The sequence below is a fragment of the Cryptotermes secundus genome, unplaced genomic scaffold (genome assembly GCF_002891405.2).
Source record: "Cryptotermes secundus unplaced genomic scaffold, Csec_1.0 scaffold62, whole genome shotgun sequence".
NCBI lineage: Eukaryota > Metazoa > Arthropoda > Insecta > Blattodea > Kalotermitidae > Cryptotermes > Cryptotermes secundus.
Window position 1 is genome coordinate 957,275 of NW_019727786.1, and position 18,882 is coordinate 976,156.

At 43.3% G+C, this 18,882-nt stretch overlaps 1 protein-coding gene across 2 annotated transcripts in view; it reads left to right on the forward strand.

The window, feature by feature from the left end:
• Positions 1-18,882, forward strand: part of LOC111864941 (protein big brother) — a 93,137-nt gene that overhangs the window by 59,517 nt on the left and 14,738 nt on the right. The gene's annotated exons all lie outside the window — the stretch shown is intronic.

The following is an 18,882-nucleotide window of genomic DNA, read 5'->3' on the forward strand; positions in this document are numbered from 1 at the left end:
ATTGAATTTTTCGGTTAATCTAATCCTTCCAGCCGCACTATGGCCCAGGAGTCGACTCAGCTTCTAACAGAAATGAGTACCAGGAATCTTCATGAGGGTAAAGGGCGGTCGGCGCGTAAGGACGACAACCTCACCGCCATCTATGATCTGATCGTCTGGAAGATGTGGGAGCCTCGTCGTCTCACAATCCTATGGGCTTCCACGGCCTGTTACAGGGATGGCTTAAATAGAATCCTGTAGGCTGTGCATCACGGGCCTAACTCGATTCTAACCTGCAAATCATTGTTTCAAGCAAAATTATTGGAAACCGAAGCTGTAAACTTCCCAGGTGTCTTAACGATTTTCGATATCTTCGATTAAAAGGGGGGCAAACGCATCAGAATTGTTACAATAGCCGCAAGTCCATATTTTCTAACTTGTTATAGTTTATAACCTCCATAACGACAGCACAAGCAACTCAAGAGGAAGTTGCATGTAAACAAGCCACCGCAGTACCCAGAACATGCAGATCTAGAGACAACTGTACGTACAACCATGCCGCAGCGCCGAATTTTGCGCAGCAACATTTTTTAACGGATACAATTTAATAAACTTTCAAAGAACTTTTAATTATCCATATGAAAATATAATTTAAAAAATTAACTTCAGAAATTAACATCGAGTATGGATATATGACAAAGCATGCAATGAAACAATCTTAGCAGGACTCTAAAGTATAGCTGACGATGGCCGTACACGGCCGAAACATGTCATAGTAAGATGAGATGTATAGGAGACAGAAAATAAACGTCGCGTTCAAGACTGCAATAAATATGTAACCAACTGTTGTTACGTAGGATATAAAGTACTCACGACGGCCATATGCAATGATGTTTACTTGGGCGATCAGCACGGCATTGGCATTCTCACGTGTCTGGGGCTCCTTGACTAATAATAACGAGGTTTAGACTGGATGACTGACTTTATGAACACTCTATACACCTCTCCCTTAATCACAATCAATCTTCATCCGAACCTTCCTTCCTTAACTGCCGAGGACTCGCTCCATTCTCGTTCTCTTTTAATTCTGTTCTGTACTACTTATATAGTCTCGAGGCGGATCCATAGAAAACACATCCGTTGGCCAGCAGTGGATATATGCGAACCACATAGAAAATATCTCTTCCTCTGTTGTTTTATTTACAACGCGTTGCATAGTAACGGAAGTTATCCGTTTGTTGCCTGCGTATTCGTCGTCTCGGGAATGTGTTTACCGGGTCGTTGCCCAGCAACGGGTCTATATATCACAGTATCATATATCTTCAGCGATTAACGTGACAGATGAGACAACTCTCTACTGTTGAATGGTGGGGACTGCTCAGCATCGCGAATATCAGATCCCCATAAGATGCCATTCTTTTTGTTAATCATCAGAATGTATCCCTTCGATCCTGGCCACCCCTGACACAGTCAACAACCGTTGTGATTCTACACTCATACAACAGCACCTGAATTCAAACTTGGCTATGCGCCTCATTCTGGGGCTTCCGATAGCTCGAGGCTTTGCTTGCTAGCAGCTAGCTAGAAAGATAAAAAAAAATCCAAACCATCCATCAGCTGAATAAGGAAACAAAGCAAAGAGGGGTCTTTTTTTCATGTTTGGTTCTAAACAGCCTCTTAACTCAGGACTCCCTCTTAGCTGCAAAGTGATCCCGGAATCAGCGGACAATAGCGATATTCCATTCAACTGTCACTCCCGCATTGCTCCGTAGGCATTCAATACTTGACCGGCCGGCAAACCGGCGCTTTAGGCACTGCCCCTAGGGGTCAAGTTGAATATCATTATGGCAGGAGGGAACCTATTGTTATGAAACTGTACGACGATGTTTCGCCTGGCCTTCGACTGTAATGGAGTACACTTATAAGAACGCTTATGCAAAGCATTGAACCGTGAGTTGGGACATAAGCAGATGCTTCAGCCGAGCTAAGCGATACTTCTCATTGTACGTATAAGTGGCGTGTTTACGTTACGGCAAGACGGGGGGGACGTACCGGCGGGCACTCAGCTACGCTGACTAACCAACTCATTCATCTGTCTGCAGTAGCGTATTCGGTTGAGGCACTGTGCTACAAGCCGGAAGGTCCCGGGTTACAGCCCCGATGAGGCAAATTTCTTTTCAATTGAACTAATCCTTCCAGCGCACTATGGCCCTGGGGTCGACTCAGTCTCTAACAGAAATGAGTACCAGGAAATCTTCCTGGGGGTAAAGGGCGACCGGCCGGTCACGGTAGCCAAGCGGTCTAAGGCATGCACTGTCTTCGCTCGCTCGGAAGCCGGGATCGTGGGTTCGAATCCCGCTCAGGGCATGGATGTTTGTGTGCGTTTTTCTGTGTTTGGCTACAGGTAGAGTCCTTGCGACGAGCTGATCACTCGCCCAAGGAGTCCTACCGCATGTGTAAGATCTAGTAAACCGAAGTGAAACGGAGAGTTTCATGGAGGTAGGCCTAGGCCCAAATTTGGGCTGTAGCGCCACAGAAAAAAAATGGCGACCGGCGCCGCAATCTGTGAGCCGACTGTCTGGAAAATGTGCGAACCTCGATGTCTCACAATCCTCTGGGCCTCCATGGCCTGTTACAAGAAGAGCTTTACCTTTTTATCCTACAATCAAAGTAGCACATACCTTTCATGACTTGTAGTAGTCGCCACTTACCGTCATGGCTACAGGTTTTCCACCTGTTTATTACTATGTGTGGCTAAGCGACCGTTGACTTCTGAAGATGGGCCCCGGCCATGGACACAGTTGATTTTGGGAGAGACGCACCCAGTCTCCGATTCTTACCCTTGGCGTCGTTCAGATACGTCACCCGTGCTGACTAGAGCTGACGCCAAGCGTCGGAATCTGAGAGCGGCGAATTGGGCGTGACCTTGACGTGTCGGGCCCGTCCCGGAAGTGATTTTCATAGCGCCGGACAGGACTGTTTACAGCATGAAGAGGCAGAACAATTCAGGCCACTGCTAAGGGGTGAGCAGCTGTAGAACCGAGGTTTCTCCAACTGGAGAGGCAGAACAGTCACGCAAGAACTTACAGAATAAGGGGCAGACAATCTTTTCGTCTCCGAGACTCCCTCAGCAATGTTCTTCCCCAAGGATAAAAGCGACGGAGGCCTGAAACTCATAACTCACCTCCATATCGAACCGAGGTTAAGAATGTGTGGATCTATACCGTCACTTCCCCATACTTCTTCATGGTGTGGTGCTTAATAGATTAAAAGAAAAAGATAATTAAATACAAGGTTTAGTTTCAGTTTATTTCTTATAAGTTTCAGTTTTACATCCTTTCGGATGAAATTTAGCCGAAAAAATCAAATTTTATGGCTGAGTGACCAAGGTTTGCGTCTGCAAGAGAACTGATTTATGACGTGTGCAATGAAAGTTGACGTAATTTAACATTTCCGAAGGACTACCACATTAATTATTATAAGGGATATGCACTTGAAGCTGTACGAATCTTTAACCTCGATACTAGATGAAAGTGAATGGTCAGGTTCGCGCTTCCGCCATGTTATTCCTGAGGAAAGGCTTTCTGTGCTCTGCGCACTGCTGTCTGGATGGACTCCAGGGCCAATCTAGAAGCGACACTAGTGAAGAAAGAAACTATCCGTGTCGGGAATTGAAATTCAGTCGTCCAGTGCTTACCCAGTCGCTATACTGATAACACATATGTAAAAAAAATGTAGCTTTTTGTTGATAGACTTTTCAAAAGGTCCCTCGTCTTCCATGCGCAACTGAATTCAACATAAGTATAATGTGTTCTAAGCCAGAACCGTCATCTGATGTGAGATATATTAAAATGAGAAAGTGATACCATTCTCAATGTAGAAAGGGAAAGGTATTTCGACTTCAACACCTTTAGTGTACGGCCGTTTTGAAGAGCGCGATGTACTTCCTCTCTTTCCGTGCTGTGAATTGGAGAGGGTTCTTCAATGGATTGTGACATATAACAACAGCCTCCAGTTGACGTCTACATTGCTGGAACAGTCGTCACGGGGCTGCTATTGTGTGAAGGCAGCGGGCCGGGAAATGGCCCCCCATGGCGGGGGAGGGACTTTTGTGTAACAACCCCAGGAGTTTTGGGGCCTGGCGACAGTCAGGTCACCAAGTCTTGCTCATAAATCGGACTGCAAAGTAGCCATTGGGAAAGCTTCATGATTCTCATGCACCCAAAACACGTGTTGGTAATCCTATTTATTTATTTAAGTATATACTCATTTGAAGAAAACAGTCTTCTGGGATTTGGCACCGTGTATATGTGGTGTTAACCGACGTTTCGGAGGAACGTATCGCCTTCATCTTCAGGGTAGAAGAAAAAATATAAGAAATCTGCAAGGGAAGAGACCGTGAGAACCGCTAAAAGCAGATATTTTTTCTTCTACCCTGAAGATGGAGGTGATACGTTCCTCCGAAACGTCGGTTAACACCACATATACACGGTGCCAAATCCCAGAAGACTGCTTTCTTCATAGTCACCGCCGTGAAAGCCTCAAATCTTACATATATACTCATTTGTTAGTCTGTCTCTGTCTGTTTATCTACATAACTCTTCCTTTGGAGGTAAAGCAACTGGAGCATGAAGATGCCACTTAGCTTCATCTAGTGCCATAGTCCAAAATGCTTTACTTTTACGTCTCAATGCCGTGGCGTCTAGTACTACACGTCCCGTATGGACCTAGGTACTGAATCGTTTGAAAATATTTTAGAAAAGTAAACGGGCCGTTATGGTGAGAACAATAGCAAACGTACGTTTCGTAGAATGTTACGTAAGTTTATGTTCTAGTTATTATTTCAAAAGAAAACTTAATAAAAATGAACGCGCAACACGAAAGTCACTGTTTCTGTACGTGTCATCTCCGACACTACTACACACACACTCCGATAAAATCTGGAGCTCGGAATAGCATAAATGTAAGAAGGCGAAGCTGTCTCTGTACTTCATTAGTTACTATGCCATGAGTGGAAGTTAACCTCTGCATTGGACGGACGCGGCTTGTCAGCTGCAGACACCGTTCCCACAGGACAGGAGGCTGGGTGGGCCCAGAGGCACGCTGAACACCACAGTCAAGAATTCAGCCGTTCTGGACTACCGACACGTGTAACTGATTAAGTAACTTCATGGAGCTGAGCCCTTCTTGAGAAGCCGCCAATTCTGCAGCTACTCAAGAACTTCCCAGCATTTTATGGAACCCGAAGGTTCATCACCGTGTTCACAAGAGCCCTCCACTAGTCCCTATCCTCAGCCAGATCAAGTCCAGTCTACACCACCCCATCCTATCAATCTATGATCCACTTTAATATTATCCACCCACCTACGTCTTGGTCTTCCTAGAGGTCTATTTCCTGCTGGCTATCCCACCAATATCCTATATGAATATCTCTGCCCTTCATGCTACATGCCCTGCCCATCTCATCGTTCTTGACTTGGTCAAGGCGAAGGGTACAAATTATGAAGTTCCTCACTGTGCAGTTTTCTCAAACACCCTCAGTCTACGTTCCTCCCTTAATGCCACAAACCAAACTTCACATCCATACAGAACCACTGACTTAAATTTTGATTTGTTATTCTCACTCCAAAATATCTGAACTATGCCACATTTTCAAAACATCTATTAGCTATCTTTATGTCATGCTTTTGCCCTGCATTCTGGCTACGAGACAGTAACATATATACCTAGTTTTCTCTGCGTTTACTTCTAGACCAAAATCCTTACTAGCGTGAATTAAAATTTCTGTGTTGGTATCTATTTCATCAGCCATTAGATTCATATCATCAGCATAGACCAACAGGCGATATGTCCAATATGATTTCAATCCCACCTGGTTTTCCTGGGCCTTCATAATGGCATATTCTGAGCCAAAGTTGAAAAGCAGTGGCGTTAAAACATCTCCTTGTTTCAGAACATCTTTGACAAGAAAATTATCAGACAAATATTTGCCTATATGGACTTACGGCTCAACTGTACTTACTGCTGCCTAACATCGCTGACCCTGTGTACATTCAGTAACTGAGAGAAGTAGTTCTTCCACCTATTCAAAAAGTTGGAATCTGCAAGCAGGATACCATTCCCATACTTCACTAAGTTACTGCTAGGGTGGTAACCCCTCTTAAAATGATTTATTTCCCTATACAGGTCTCTAATGTTCTTGTTCTTACTGTTCATTGCAAACTCATTAATTTTTTTCTTCAGATATTCCCCTTTTTTATTCATGATATGCCTGCTAGTTTCAGACTTATATTGTTCAAATTCGTACACAAAACGCCGTCTTGAATTCACTGCTTCATTCCAATATAAATCTAATGACTGTGTGTCTTTTATTTAGAATACGGAACGTCATACAATGAAATATAGGTCTAATGCATTAATATTAATGATATTAAGAAAATTTACCAATATATTCTAGGGCCTAGAACATCTGAGGATATTTAATATCTGAGTGGATAAATATCGATATATGTAGCGTAATTATCTCTGTTAACCCTTTCATGTCAATTGGGAAGTGCATTTCCAGCATATGCATCCCTTGTGTATCTAGAAATCTGTGTGCCCCACAAACACGTGCTTCCATTTCAGTCCTTTTTGTCGGTGTTTTTAAATCGTGCTTGAAAGGGTGTAGGCCCTACTACTTAGGCTCTCTCCCCTCAAATTTTAAGTCACATACACCGAAATTACGAAAGACAAATTTAGTAGACATGCGACTGTCGCACCAATTGTTTTCAAATTTTAGGTACGTTGAATTTTTTTAATATTCTTAAGCTGTTCACGACCTCTTCTGTGGTCTAGTAGTTAGAGTTCCTGGCTACAGATCCAGAGTTCCGGGTTCAATTACCCGCGCTGCCAGATTTTCGTACAAATAGTGGGTCTGGAAAGGGGTCCACTCAGGCTCGTGAAGATAATTGAGGAGATATTTCAAGGAAATAGCGGCTCCGGTCTAGGAAACCGAGAATAACGGCCGTGGGGATCCGTTGCGCTGATCACGTGACACCCTCTGTCCGGAAAAACTGACACTAACTTCGTCGATAATCGGTGGTCGCTCGGTCGGTATAGTTCGCTTGCGGACTAAACCCACGGAGTTTGTTTTGTTGTTTCTTCACAGATTCGAGTCTTGAGACAGTACAAAACGTGATTGGGCCGTTGCAAGGAATACAAATTCGACTCGACTAGGTTTTCATGTTAAGGACGTTTGTGCATGCGTTCGTCACGCTGGCCAACGACCTGAATTACATTTATTGTTGATATACAAATTGATTTTCCTCAGTTAGACCTGAACAACACAGAACGGTTGGCCTAATTTATTTCAAACAAGTTGAGCAATACTATTTGCTACACTTGCGCAAACATTCAATTTGTGTTAGTTTAAATTTGACATGTTCTTGCAGCACAAATCAGATTGATGTAGGCCACGTGTTAGTCTGTCACCGTCTCGTGCCAGCTTCTGTGTGGTCTGGCCAAAGCTCTTCGTCCTTTGGAATTGGATTCTTGAGCAGGAAATTGAAAAATAATTTCTTTCCTGTTACATCTGTAATTTTCTGTGGTCTTAACAACTGGTTGTGTGTTTTTTGTTTTTGTGTGTGTGTTTACAAGCCAAGCGAGTGTTGATGCTGACTTCTATTTGTGATATCATTCTTCCGTCATTCTGCCTCCACCTTGCAAGCTGACTGACTGCCCTAAAGTCAATGTGGTAGGAAGGTAAAATTGTCTCTGCTTAACTAATTAAGCACTACACCATGAAGGCGTATGGGGTAGTGGATGTATAGATCCACACTTTCTTGACCTCGGCACTAGCTGGAGGTGAGTGTTCAGCGTCACGCCCCGGCTGCTTTACCTCTGGGGAAAGAGCCCCCGGTACCCATGGGCTAGGAGGCTGGGTAGATCCAAGAGCCGGTCTGGACAATGTGGAGAAGAGAAAATTCTTTACCCTACCGGGACTCGGAACTCCGACCCTTTGGTAGTCCAGCACATAGCCAGTTGCTATACAGACTCTTAAATTCAAAGTGGATCTTTCTAAAATCTTGTTGTAAATTGCGTTTCTTGTACGTTTTTGAACTGAAATGGTCTTGAATACTTTGCAAAGCATTGTGTTTAGAAGAGTTCTCAAAGAACAACGAGAGATGGTGAATATGATGCCCCTTGTCTCATTACTTTTTGAAAATTATGACACCAGTTTTGAATAATTGGGAGACATCAGCCCTTGAAATATTGTTGTTGTGTCATGTCAAATTGTAATAGGACTGTGTCTAATGAATTTGGAAGAATATGGCAGAACGCTATAGTGCCTGTGTTAATGCACTTCCTTAGTTTTCTGGAAGGACTGCGGAAAACCACAAAGTAGCCGGTAAGAATGTTCAGTCTCTAGACAAAGTTTCGAACCTGGGACGCTAGAATATTAAGCAGGAATGCTGATCAGTGTAAATTTACGTAGCTGACATGCAGACGAAATGCAAAAGATTTACACAATGAAAGGCCTGTTAATATGGTCCATAGAAGGGATCAACCCTTCCTCTTTCCCCCAGCAACAAAGCTCATTGAACCTCCAGCCCTAGGGCAGAGGGTAAGCTCCACATAAGCGGATAGGATCCAGTGACTCGGTAATGAAATTCTCTTCCCTCCTCAAGGATGCTTTTTATTGCTAAGGGATAGATGAAATATTGAGTGCGCACCTGACATCCTGCAGCTGACGAATTGAATGTTTTTAAAATCTGCTTTACAACTTGCTCGGTCACGCTCGGCACTTTGCATGTCTTGTGCCCCCCACCCCTCTAGGCCCCGGGTGCAGATTACACAGTGTGATGCCCTGTCTTGTTAATGTGTCGGTACAGCGGCTCGCTATGAATAATGAAGCTTACGCAATGCGCTTATGGCATGCGCAGCTAAATCAGCTATTCTGTATGTGGGTCTGTGTCACTGCGGTGTCCTTTTCTTCTTCACAGCTATTGTGGAAATGCGGCAATTGCGCAATCCGCAAGTTCCGGTGGGAGTAAAAAGTAAAGTAAAGCTATCCCTGTAACAGGCCGTGAAGGCCCATAGGGTTGTGAGACGTTGAGGCTCCCATATTATTTAGACAATCGGCTCAAAGATGGCGGTAAGGTTGTCAGACTTGTTGTCAGGCCGCGCTTTACTCCCCAGGAAAATTATTTAATTAATTCCTGGTACTCAATTCTGTTAGAGGCTGAGTCGACGGACCATAGTGAGTCTGGAAGGATTATGTCAATTGAAAAAAATCCAATGACCTCATCGGGACTTGAACCCGACCTTCCGGCTTGTGGCATAGCCCCTCAACCAACTACGCTACGTTCCGGTGGGAGTTACCGTGCAAATTTGGAATTCCTGGGCATGGACCATTGGTCTCTGCCTTTGGAAATACGTACTTCCGTTGCAGTTACCAGCATCTGCCTTTGGGAGTACGTACTTCCGTTGCAGTTACCAGCATCTGTTGGAGCCTCTGTACAAGCAATATAGATTATTCTATCTGTAGGTTTCGCGTTCTGCGTGCTGTATATAGCGTCGAATTTCGGAGTCAGCCGCGCTACTCCACCGTTTCAGCATAAACCTACATCGCAGGAGGAGCACCGAATTGAGCGCCTCAGGGGACTTGAATTCGGCTAGTGACTGGTTCGAATCTCGATCAGGTCACTGGCTGTGCTGAATTGGAGTTTTGTGATTTTCATCAGTCTCTTCACGCATATGCAGGGATAGTGCTTCGAATTAGGCTAAGACCTATTCTTTCAACACCAATTCCAATTCATTGCTCACCAGTCAGGCGCACGCGGTAGCGTAGTTTGTTGAGGCACTATGCTACAAGCCGGAAGGTCGCGGGATCGAAACCCGATGAGGTCACTGGAATTTTTTCAATTTACCCAATCCTTCCAGCCGCACTATGGTGCTGGGGTTGACTCAGCCTCTAACAGAAATGAGTACCAGGAATATTCTTGGGGGCAAGGGGCAGCCGACACATAGGGCTGACAACCTTGCCGCCATATGTGAGCCGATTTTCTAGATAATGCGGGAGTCTCGACGTCTCACAACCCTATGGGTCTCCAGGACCTGTTGCAGGGGTAGCTTTACCTTCTCTTTTGCCTTTACCTGTTTACCAGTCATCCTACAATTGAAATATTATATTTAAGTATACTGCAGTAATATAATTTATTTCATGCAATATGATTTTGTCTACAGCGCAACTTATTACTGTTCCCTTTCCTTCTCAGAACATTTTTCGGCCGTACGCTGCCATCATCAGGTGTCTCTAATTCGCTAAAATTGTTGCAACGTATGGGATGTCCAACTTCTCATATCACATGTGAATGCGATATCTCTTAACTTAAAATAAATGTTATTTAATTAAAATCAATGAAACAGTTAAGAATTAAGTTAAAATTTTGATATTTTTCTTGGGGTTGTCGTCCGTTCATACAAACAAGATTTTTGAGGTCTCCTTGTTTGGATTTGTATTTACGCAGCGACATGGCTGTTTTAGGTGTTACTGCGTAGTTCCCAAGTATGTTGGTGTAGTTATAAGATGTATGCCCCTTTGGGCGTAGGAAGGTCACCCTGCCCATGCCATGGCGCTGTTTATCGTTCTGCATATGTAGACCAACTATTCGACTTTATGTGAAGTCTAATGTAATGACATCGCGATGGAAGAAATCGCAGAAAGCATATGCTGATTAAATCATTTTACCATTCGACAATGTATAGATTCTTAGAGTTTATGTTTTTAAAAAAATACGGAAAACTTCAACAGGATAATTTTACTCTGAACAATATATTATTTTATGAAAATTAGTGTAAAATCGATTATTTGGATATTTACTTAATTTCTTGGAATTATTTTTTGTTATTTTGCTACAAAGGACAGATTGAGTAGGATAGAAACACTAACGAACTTTACACAAAGAAGTCGACGCAAATTATGAAAATGATGAATAGAAACTACTTGGAGGGGGGTGGGGGAGAAACACTTTGATCAACGGAACAAAGCAAGTCGGTCTACACGGTATACATTTCAGGTAACGGTAAAGTTGTCCCTGTACTTAACTAAGCAAGCACTACGCCATGAAGGCATATGGGGGACTGGAAGTATAGATTCACGATTTCTTGGCGTCGGCACTAGTTGGAAGTGAAAGTTCGAAAACTCGTTATCACCGAACTACACGAAGCCCGCACTCTTTCTGTGATACTGCATTAACTCTGTGTCTAAGCAACATTTCATGGATGTGTGTGTGGAAATGAAGTTAAAATTCCGCCCATTCTGTTATCAGCACCAGATGGAGTTGAATGGTCATTCATTCATTCATCAGTAATCTGTCAGACGACAAGTCCACAGTCTCTTCCAAAACAGTTCCTCCACTTAATGTGATCTTCTGCTTTTGGAAAGAGACTATCCAGGAAAAGTGAAAATGTGGTAGTTTTTCCATTTGCTTTCCACATCGCAGTACAACAGCCGTTCAAACCACTCTGGTCACGCCTGTTGCTATACGAACTTGAACCGTCTCGAGCATCATTTGCTCTGTGCTTCAAGTCGCTTCCGATGACGCTGCTTCCGGCATCAGTTTTTGGTTTTTGGTGTCCCTCTTCGTCTGATGCCTACCCTTTGACCTGTCCAGCAAGGGAGGCCCTGCCAGTAGCTACGCTACCGCTGGTATAGCTCTCAGGGTCCTTGGCATACTCGAACCCCCTCACCACGCTAAGGTGGAGACACCAACGAGGGGTGAATGGTCAATATCAATAAAAATGAATGGAAGGGCTGTCTGACTGTTATCAGAAAGAAAGCCGCGGTGGACTGATTTCTGTCATCATAGACTAAAGAATAATAGATGGGAGTAAAGAAACGAACATTCTGTCAAAGGATGACCAAGTCTTCTCTGTCCAATGCCAGATTTAGGCCTGCATCTGTAAGTGTTTTACAAATAAGGAACTGCGCATGCCGTGTACCCTGCCCCACTCTCGCCTATGCCTTTGTCGCCACACAGTGTCATAGATTTCTTCAGTTCACGGCTGATAACTAGCTTTGAGCCCGACATACTCGTATATGATGACCATCTCGTTGTGTGACTTAATTTCAGTATTTACGGTTTTCAATGTTGAAAATAATTGACAAGGTTGAGTTTCTCTTATATGTCCTTTGTTTAAAAATACTTCTCAGTATTCGGGGTAGTGAAAATGTACGTATCTTACAGAAAAGAATGGGTGAACTAGTTCATTGCCAGATTGCTCAAGATTTTAATGCAGAAAAAAAAACTGAATTTACCTGCACCGGTGAAGGTTTAGTCCCTAGACTACAGAATAGAGAAACAGTTTGTTCCAGAATTAAGTTATGTGTCATTTGACGACTACCTACTGGCTGACGACCGAAGGATTCTAGTTCGAGTCCCGGTAGGGTTAAGAGTTTTCTCTTCTCCACGTCCAAATCGATTCTGTGGCCCAGCCAACCTCCTATCCTGTGGGTATCGGGAGCTCTTTCCCTGGGGGTAAAGCTGCCGGGGCGTGAAGCTGACCACTCACCTCCAGCTAGTGCCCAGGTCAAGAAATTGTGGATATATATCCACTTCCCCATACGCCTTCATGGCGTAGTGCTTAATTAGTTAAGAACAGGGACAACTTTATAAATTTTAACGTGCGCCAACCGGAACCGCAGTTGGCGCTAATATTTCCATCATTGTCATTGCATCCCTCGTCCATAGCAGGCCAGTGTTTTGCAGGCTATTTACATCGCGATCCACTGTAAGCAGACGCTTTTACCGGTTCTCACGGTCTCTTCGCTTGCGGATTTCTTATATTTTTCTTCTACCCTGAAGATGGAGGCGATACGTTCCTCCGAAACGTCGGTAAACACCACATATACACGGTGCCAAATCCCAGAAGACTGCTTTCTTCATAGTCACCGCCGTGAAAGCCTCAAATCTTACATGCATTTATCTGATTGTATTATTCCATAAGCAACGACCCAGTGTATTTCTTCCAACGATCCACTGATAGGTAACGGCCACAGTTTGAAAAGAGCATTGTCGTAGCCTGTACCTTATTAGGAGAAAGTGTGTGGACTGACGTAATGAAATGGATACGTATTTGCATGTCATCAGAATAAAACAAATCAAATAGACCTACGTTTTATCAAGGGATCCAAAAGCATGCTCACAGACTTGTCACGTGAGAGGTGACGGCAGCCGGAGCCGAGTATTTCTTTCTAAGCTCGTATTCGCAGATAAATTTCATTAAGTGGAGAGCAGATGTAAATAATTTGCATATTTCTAGAGAATCTGTAAAACTATGTAATAAGAAACGCGTAGGTAAACTGGGTTGAAGTAGTAAAGGTACAAGGTAAAGTTGTTCCTCTGCTTATCAATTAAGCTACACCATTCTTGACCTCGGCATTAGATGGAGTTGCGTAGTCAGCTTCACGTCCCAGCCGCTTTGCTCCGGGGAAATCGTTTCCGGTACGCATTAGATAGGACGCTGTGGAGCAGAGAAAAATCTTGCCATACCCGGAACTTCTAGCCCGTAGCCCGTCGTACCAACGAAGTACTAAAGAGAAAATCTCTTTCTGTGTTATTATAGGAGATAGACTTAAGCAGTGAAATAAAGAGGAGGATATTTTTATTTTTATGTTGGATATGTTTATCAGAAGAAAAACACGTCTTGTCAAATTTCCTGGTTACTTCAACGCCAGGTAAATACTTCCCCATTTTGTGAACTGAGGCTCATAAACTCACGAATCTCTGGTTACAAGCGAATGGCAAATTTCCTATTTATATTAATCTGATAATGCCGCCTTCTTGCTTTTCTTTAGATGTCTTCGTGGAACTTAAAAACGCCGCTTCATGCAACAGTGCACAGAAAGTGTCCGCCCTTTTTTTTAGATGAGTTTCAAGCCGGAAAGACATGCTGCTTTTATGGGTCGGCATCAGCAGCCGAGACACAAAGCAAAGCCTGCCGTCGCATCGTCTGATCAGAATTAGAATAGATGACAAAGATAAGATAAAATGTTTCTGGCTGTGTGTGAGGTGCAAGGAGAAGAGCCCTGCTAGTCAAGCGTTCATAATGGAAATTGAACCTGTAGTAGAGGGGCAGCCCGTTATTTTCAACTCACACGCTTCATATACTCGCGATCTGTTGACATTTGTAAGAAGCGGCCCCTGTGTAGGACACAATGCCTGTGACATCCACCCCATTCTTGCGTAAGGGCTCGACACACATCTTGAGGAAGTGTCTCTGCCTTACGTCTCTTGTTGCGAAATGTAACAACTGACATGGCATACAAGTTTCAAAAGCACACGCCGTTAGAATCCGGCATTTTTGGGTTACGAAGTCTTGGACCTTCTGTGTTTCAATGGCGTATGTATCGTATGAAATCTCTGGTTCTCACGGCAGTGAACATGGAGTTTATAGTCGTCTGGGATGTGACACCATGTAGTTTGGTAGATATATGTCATGAGGACTTGGGATTGACAATACATCCTAAAATACAGAGACCAGTTTGTGCAAATGGCACATAAACACAAGAAAAATGGAGATTAATAACCTTAAAAGAAATTTTCTACATATACGTATTAGAATACGGGGCACGTGGTAGCATAGTTGGTTGAGGAACTATGCTACAATCTAGAAGGTCGCGAGTTCGATCTCTTATGAGGTCATTAGATTTTTTTCAATTCAGCTAATCCATCCAGCCGCACTATGACCCTGGGGTCGACTCCTCTAACAGAAATGAGTGCCAGGAATCTTCCTGGGAGTAAACGTGGCCGGCACGTAAGGCTGACCTCATGACGATGACATGGAGATATATAATAATAATTGCGTAATAACAAGTGAGGTGTGACGTCATATGGGCAAGCCCTACGTGACGTTACACCTCACTTGTTATTAGACAATTATTATATATCAACATGTCATCGTTGGATGGTTGCCTTTAAGATTACGGTAGTCTGGAATCTGACACCGTTTAGTGTGGTAGCTCTATACCAGCGTTCTGGAGATCCCTGCTATCTCCATCTTCCTTGAAAATGGAGCAGCAGATTCTTCCCCGCTGCTAACTTTACCGGTTTACATGGCGTCACATTTGAGAGGACGGTAATTTTCATAAACGACGTAGTTTGTCACACTGCATATTCCTTTCTTTTATTCTTCGTTATACTTAATCCTCTCGTTCATTGCCATTTACTTTCTTCTTTTATAATGTCTTCTTTTTTTTCCTTCTTCTTCCGCTATTTTCTTTATTTTTACCTTCATCTTTTATCTCTTTCTCCCTGTCTAGATTTCACCTTCCCCCCTTGTGTTGCTCTCGCCTGATTGTCACAGATGTATCAGTTCTCCACCCGCAGTGCCCTTGGCGTCGTGGGGGGGACGGGTAATCCTATAGAAGTTGAGAGCTAATCCTATGAAGGAATAGCACAGGTATCCAGATACCAAGGGCTTCTGCCTTTTTAAACATGGTAATGTATTGAACTCACCCACTTTCATTATGGTGTTTTTTAGCATCCATATTTTGGCCATGAATCCCCTAGTACGGATTCTATAGAGATTATTGTATTATAAGGAATTTGGTACAATGGGCATTCTACCTAATGTTTTCCTGAACGAAGGTTTTATGGGCTTTTACTGTTGGGTAAATATACATTTGGGTCACAAAGCTCTTTAGCCAGTTCATAGAAGATTGTTACGTGCTGCTCACAGTTCCGATCAGGACTAGTTTATATTTCCGCCGAGGTTTCGGTATCAATTCTTTGATGTAATTGACAGGGCTTGCCGGTCACGGTAGCCGAGCGGTCTAAGGCATGTACTGTTTTCGCTTGCTCGGAAGCCGGGATCGTGGGTTCGAATGTTTCCTGTGAGGTACGAACTGAATTCTTATATATTATTCTTATACACTGCCGGTCACGGTAGCCGAGCGGTCTAAGGCATGTACTGTTTTCGCTCGCTCGGAAGCCGGGATCGTGGGTTCGAATGTTTCCTGTGAGGTACGAACTGAATTCTTATATATTATTCTTATACACTGCCGGTCACGGTAGCCGAGCGGTCTAACGCATGTACTGTCTTCGCTCGCTCGGAAGCCGAGATCGTGGGTTCGAATCCCACTCAGGGAATGGATGTTTGTGTGCGTTTTTCTGTGTTTGTCTACAGGTAGAGGCCTTGCGACGAGCTGATCACCCGCCCAAGGAGTCCTACCATATGTGTAAGATCTAGAAAAACCGAAGTGAACGGAGTTCATGGAGGTAGGGCTAGGCCCACTGGGGCTGTAGTGCCAAGGGGAAACAAATTGACAGGGCTTATATGACGGAAAACAGCACATAATGGACTTCTCCAATTTCATACTTAGGCCTATAGGCTACACCGTATTGATTATTTAGGACTTGAAAACAGCAGAACTATTGCCTGTACTATTATTCGTGAAGGTGTATGTTTAACGGACGATTAATTGATCAGTTAATTTTTTGTAGGTTTCTTAACGACCCTTTCAATATGAAGATTGTACAGCGTCGGATGGTGCGTTGGCTGATGGTTAGAAAGCATTTGGAAGAAGCGGTCATAGCCTAGTCGAGGTACTAACCCAGTACTGTCTTAAAGGGGCTGAGGAAGCCCACGAAAACCCAGAGTTAGTCAGGAACCGATCATCTGCAGAATACAAATCTAGAGCGCTGCCTCCAGACGAAAGTGTTCAGTTATCAATTAAACAATGAAAAGAACATCAGTTCGCTCAAGATCTACACGGCGTCACATCCCAGAAAACGGCATTCTTCATAGTCACCGCCGTGAAAACCTGAAATCTTACAATTAAATACTGGTTTAGTTGAACAATAGCAGATCAGTGATCAATTAATTAATTATATTTATCTCTTAATGACCACATTCCTTTGAGAGGAACAGAACGTAACAGGACGATGAAGACAATTTCCTAATGAGGATCTCCCTGAATCGTGGTCATTCTCTTCACTATATATAGTCTCGTAATTGAGTGACTATAGACGGGGTTTGTGTTGGTAATCGCATTCACTGCACAATGCACACAACTCATAACTACAAGTAACAATAGCACGATTTCTAATTCACACTCTGCAATTCACTACAGCGCTTACGAAGTCTTCTCAGTCTGCTGTATCTTCACGGGTTGTCGCCTGGTAACGGCTTCCAACGCCGTAGCTTCCTCAGTTCCGTGTTCATTTTCCATACTGGCCGGCGACTGTCTCACAAGCTACTCCCAGGCTGGCTCCCACCTCACACCAACCTCCTACTCCTCTCATTGCTGTCTCAAGACTCTCTCTTAGTAAAAGTCAAAGTCACATTGCGACTCTCAGTCAGTCAGTCTTGGTGTCGAACCCTATCTCGGACTTATGACCGGATATTTATTACTGTCTGTATGATTATTCTACACTGACAATTATATCTTAATTTTAAAATGTGGTTCAAATATTTTAAAATTAAGATATAATTATCCATGTAGAATAATTGTATGGACACAATATGAATTCATATTGATTAATGACGCAATTCAGAAGCTAAATAGTATGCGTGTACGCCTGAAAAAGACCCAGGAAAAGTGTCGAAACATGTAACGACACCGCCAACAACGAATGAAAAATAAATTTGACACAGTAGTGTATCTTTTGTTTCCTTTTTATTATTTGTTGTGTGACTCTCAAATTATATATTTTCATAAATAACAGATAATAGGATACATGCCATAAAAGTTATACATTATGTTCCTAATGCCTTTGCTGTTTTGCACAAATCGTTACCGTTTGTGTTCATTCGTTGTATACGAGTATATTGCAGAAAAATATTTCAAATAAATATTGTACATCTGAACGGCTCCAGTTTTCATGTAATTTTCTTTTTCATACGAAGAGCTGCTTTTTAATACAAAATCTGTGAAGTTTTTAATTTTAGCTTTGTCCAGGCATAAAGCTGACACTGAATTTGACCGAGAAGAAATAAATTAAACCTGTCCCACAACTCTTAATGTGAACTTCGATACTAATTTATTTGATAATGTTTCGGTATCTCGGAGAAGAAACGAGTTTACGTCATGCCTCGTGAGCTCAGAATGCCCAGTAACAAAGAAGGGGTATAATTGGATCCGTGAGGTGAAATTTTGTTGAGCCCGGCAAACGGCTCGTGTCGGTGTGCGACTCATCCGATATCCCAAGTTCTGCGCATGCTCTGTAATTTGGCGGGAGGGCTTCCCGCCCAGGAGATGCCGCCTCTGCTGGTGCGATATTGATCGTCCCCCCCCCCCCTGCCGTTGCCCGNATGACAATTACAAGCCCAGCAAACAGCTTTCGCTGCACACAAGCACTAACAGACACCATCGCCTCTTATGCCCTTAAAATTTTCTGGTATTTTTACAAGTTTTTAAGTAATTGTCTTTCAGTCTCGAGATTGTACAGCATCGGATGTTAATGATGATTGGTGAATTGCATACTACGAGGAATCCAATCCAAACCCCGTCTATAGCCACTCATAGACGTGGCAATATCTAAAATTAGGCCATGTACGTTTCATTTCAAAATCATCTCACCATTTGATGCGATTTAGTCTGACTTATTGACGGCAATGTTTTTTTTTTTTCAATGGCTCTTCCAGCCCTTTCAGGGCCCAGACCTCTTATTCAGTTCCGTAATCATTTTTCACAGACGGTAGGACTCCTTGGGCGAGTGATCAGCTCGTCGCAAGGCCGCTACCTAAACACAGAACAGCACGAACACAGAATAAACGCATACACACACCAAACTTCCATGTCTTGAGTGGGATTCGAACCCACGATCCCAGCGTCTGAGTGGGCGAAGACATTTCATGCCTTAGACCGCGCGGCTACTGTGACCGGCAATGTTAAATTAACCACAAAAAAAAAAAAAT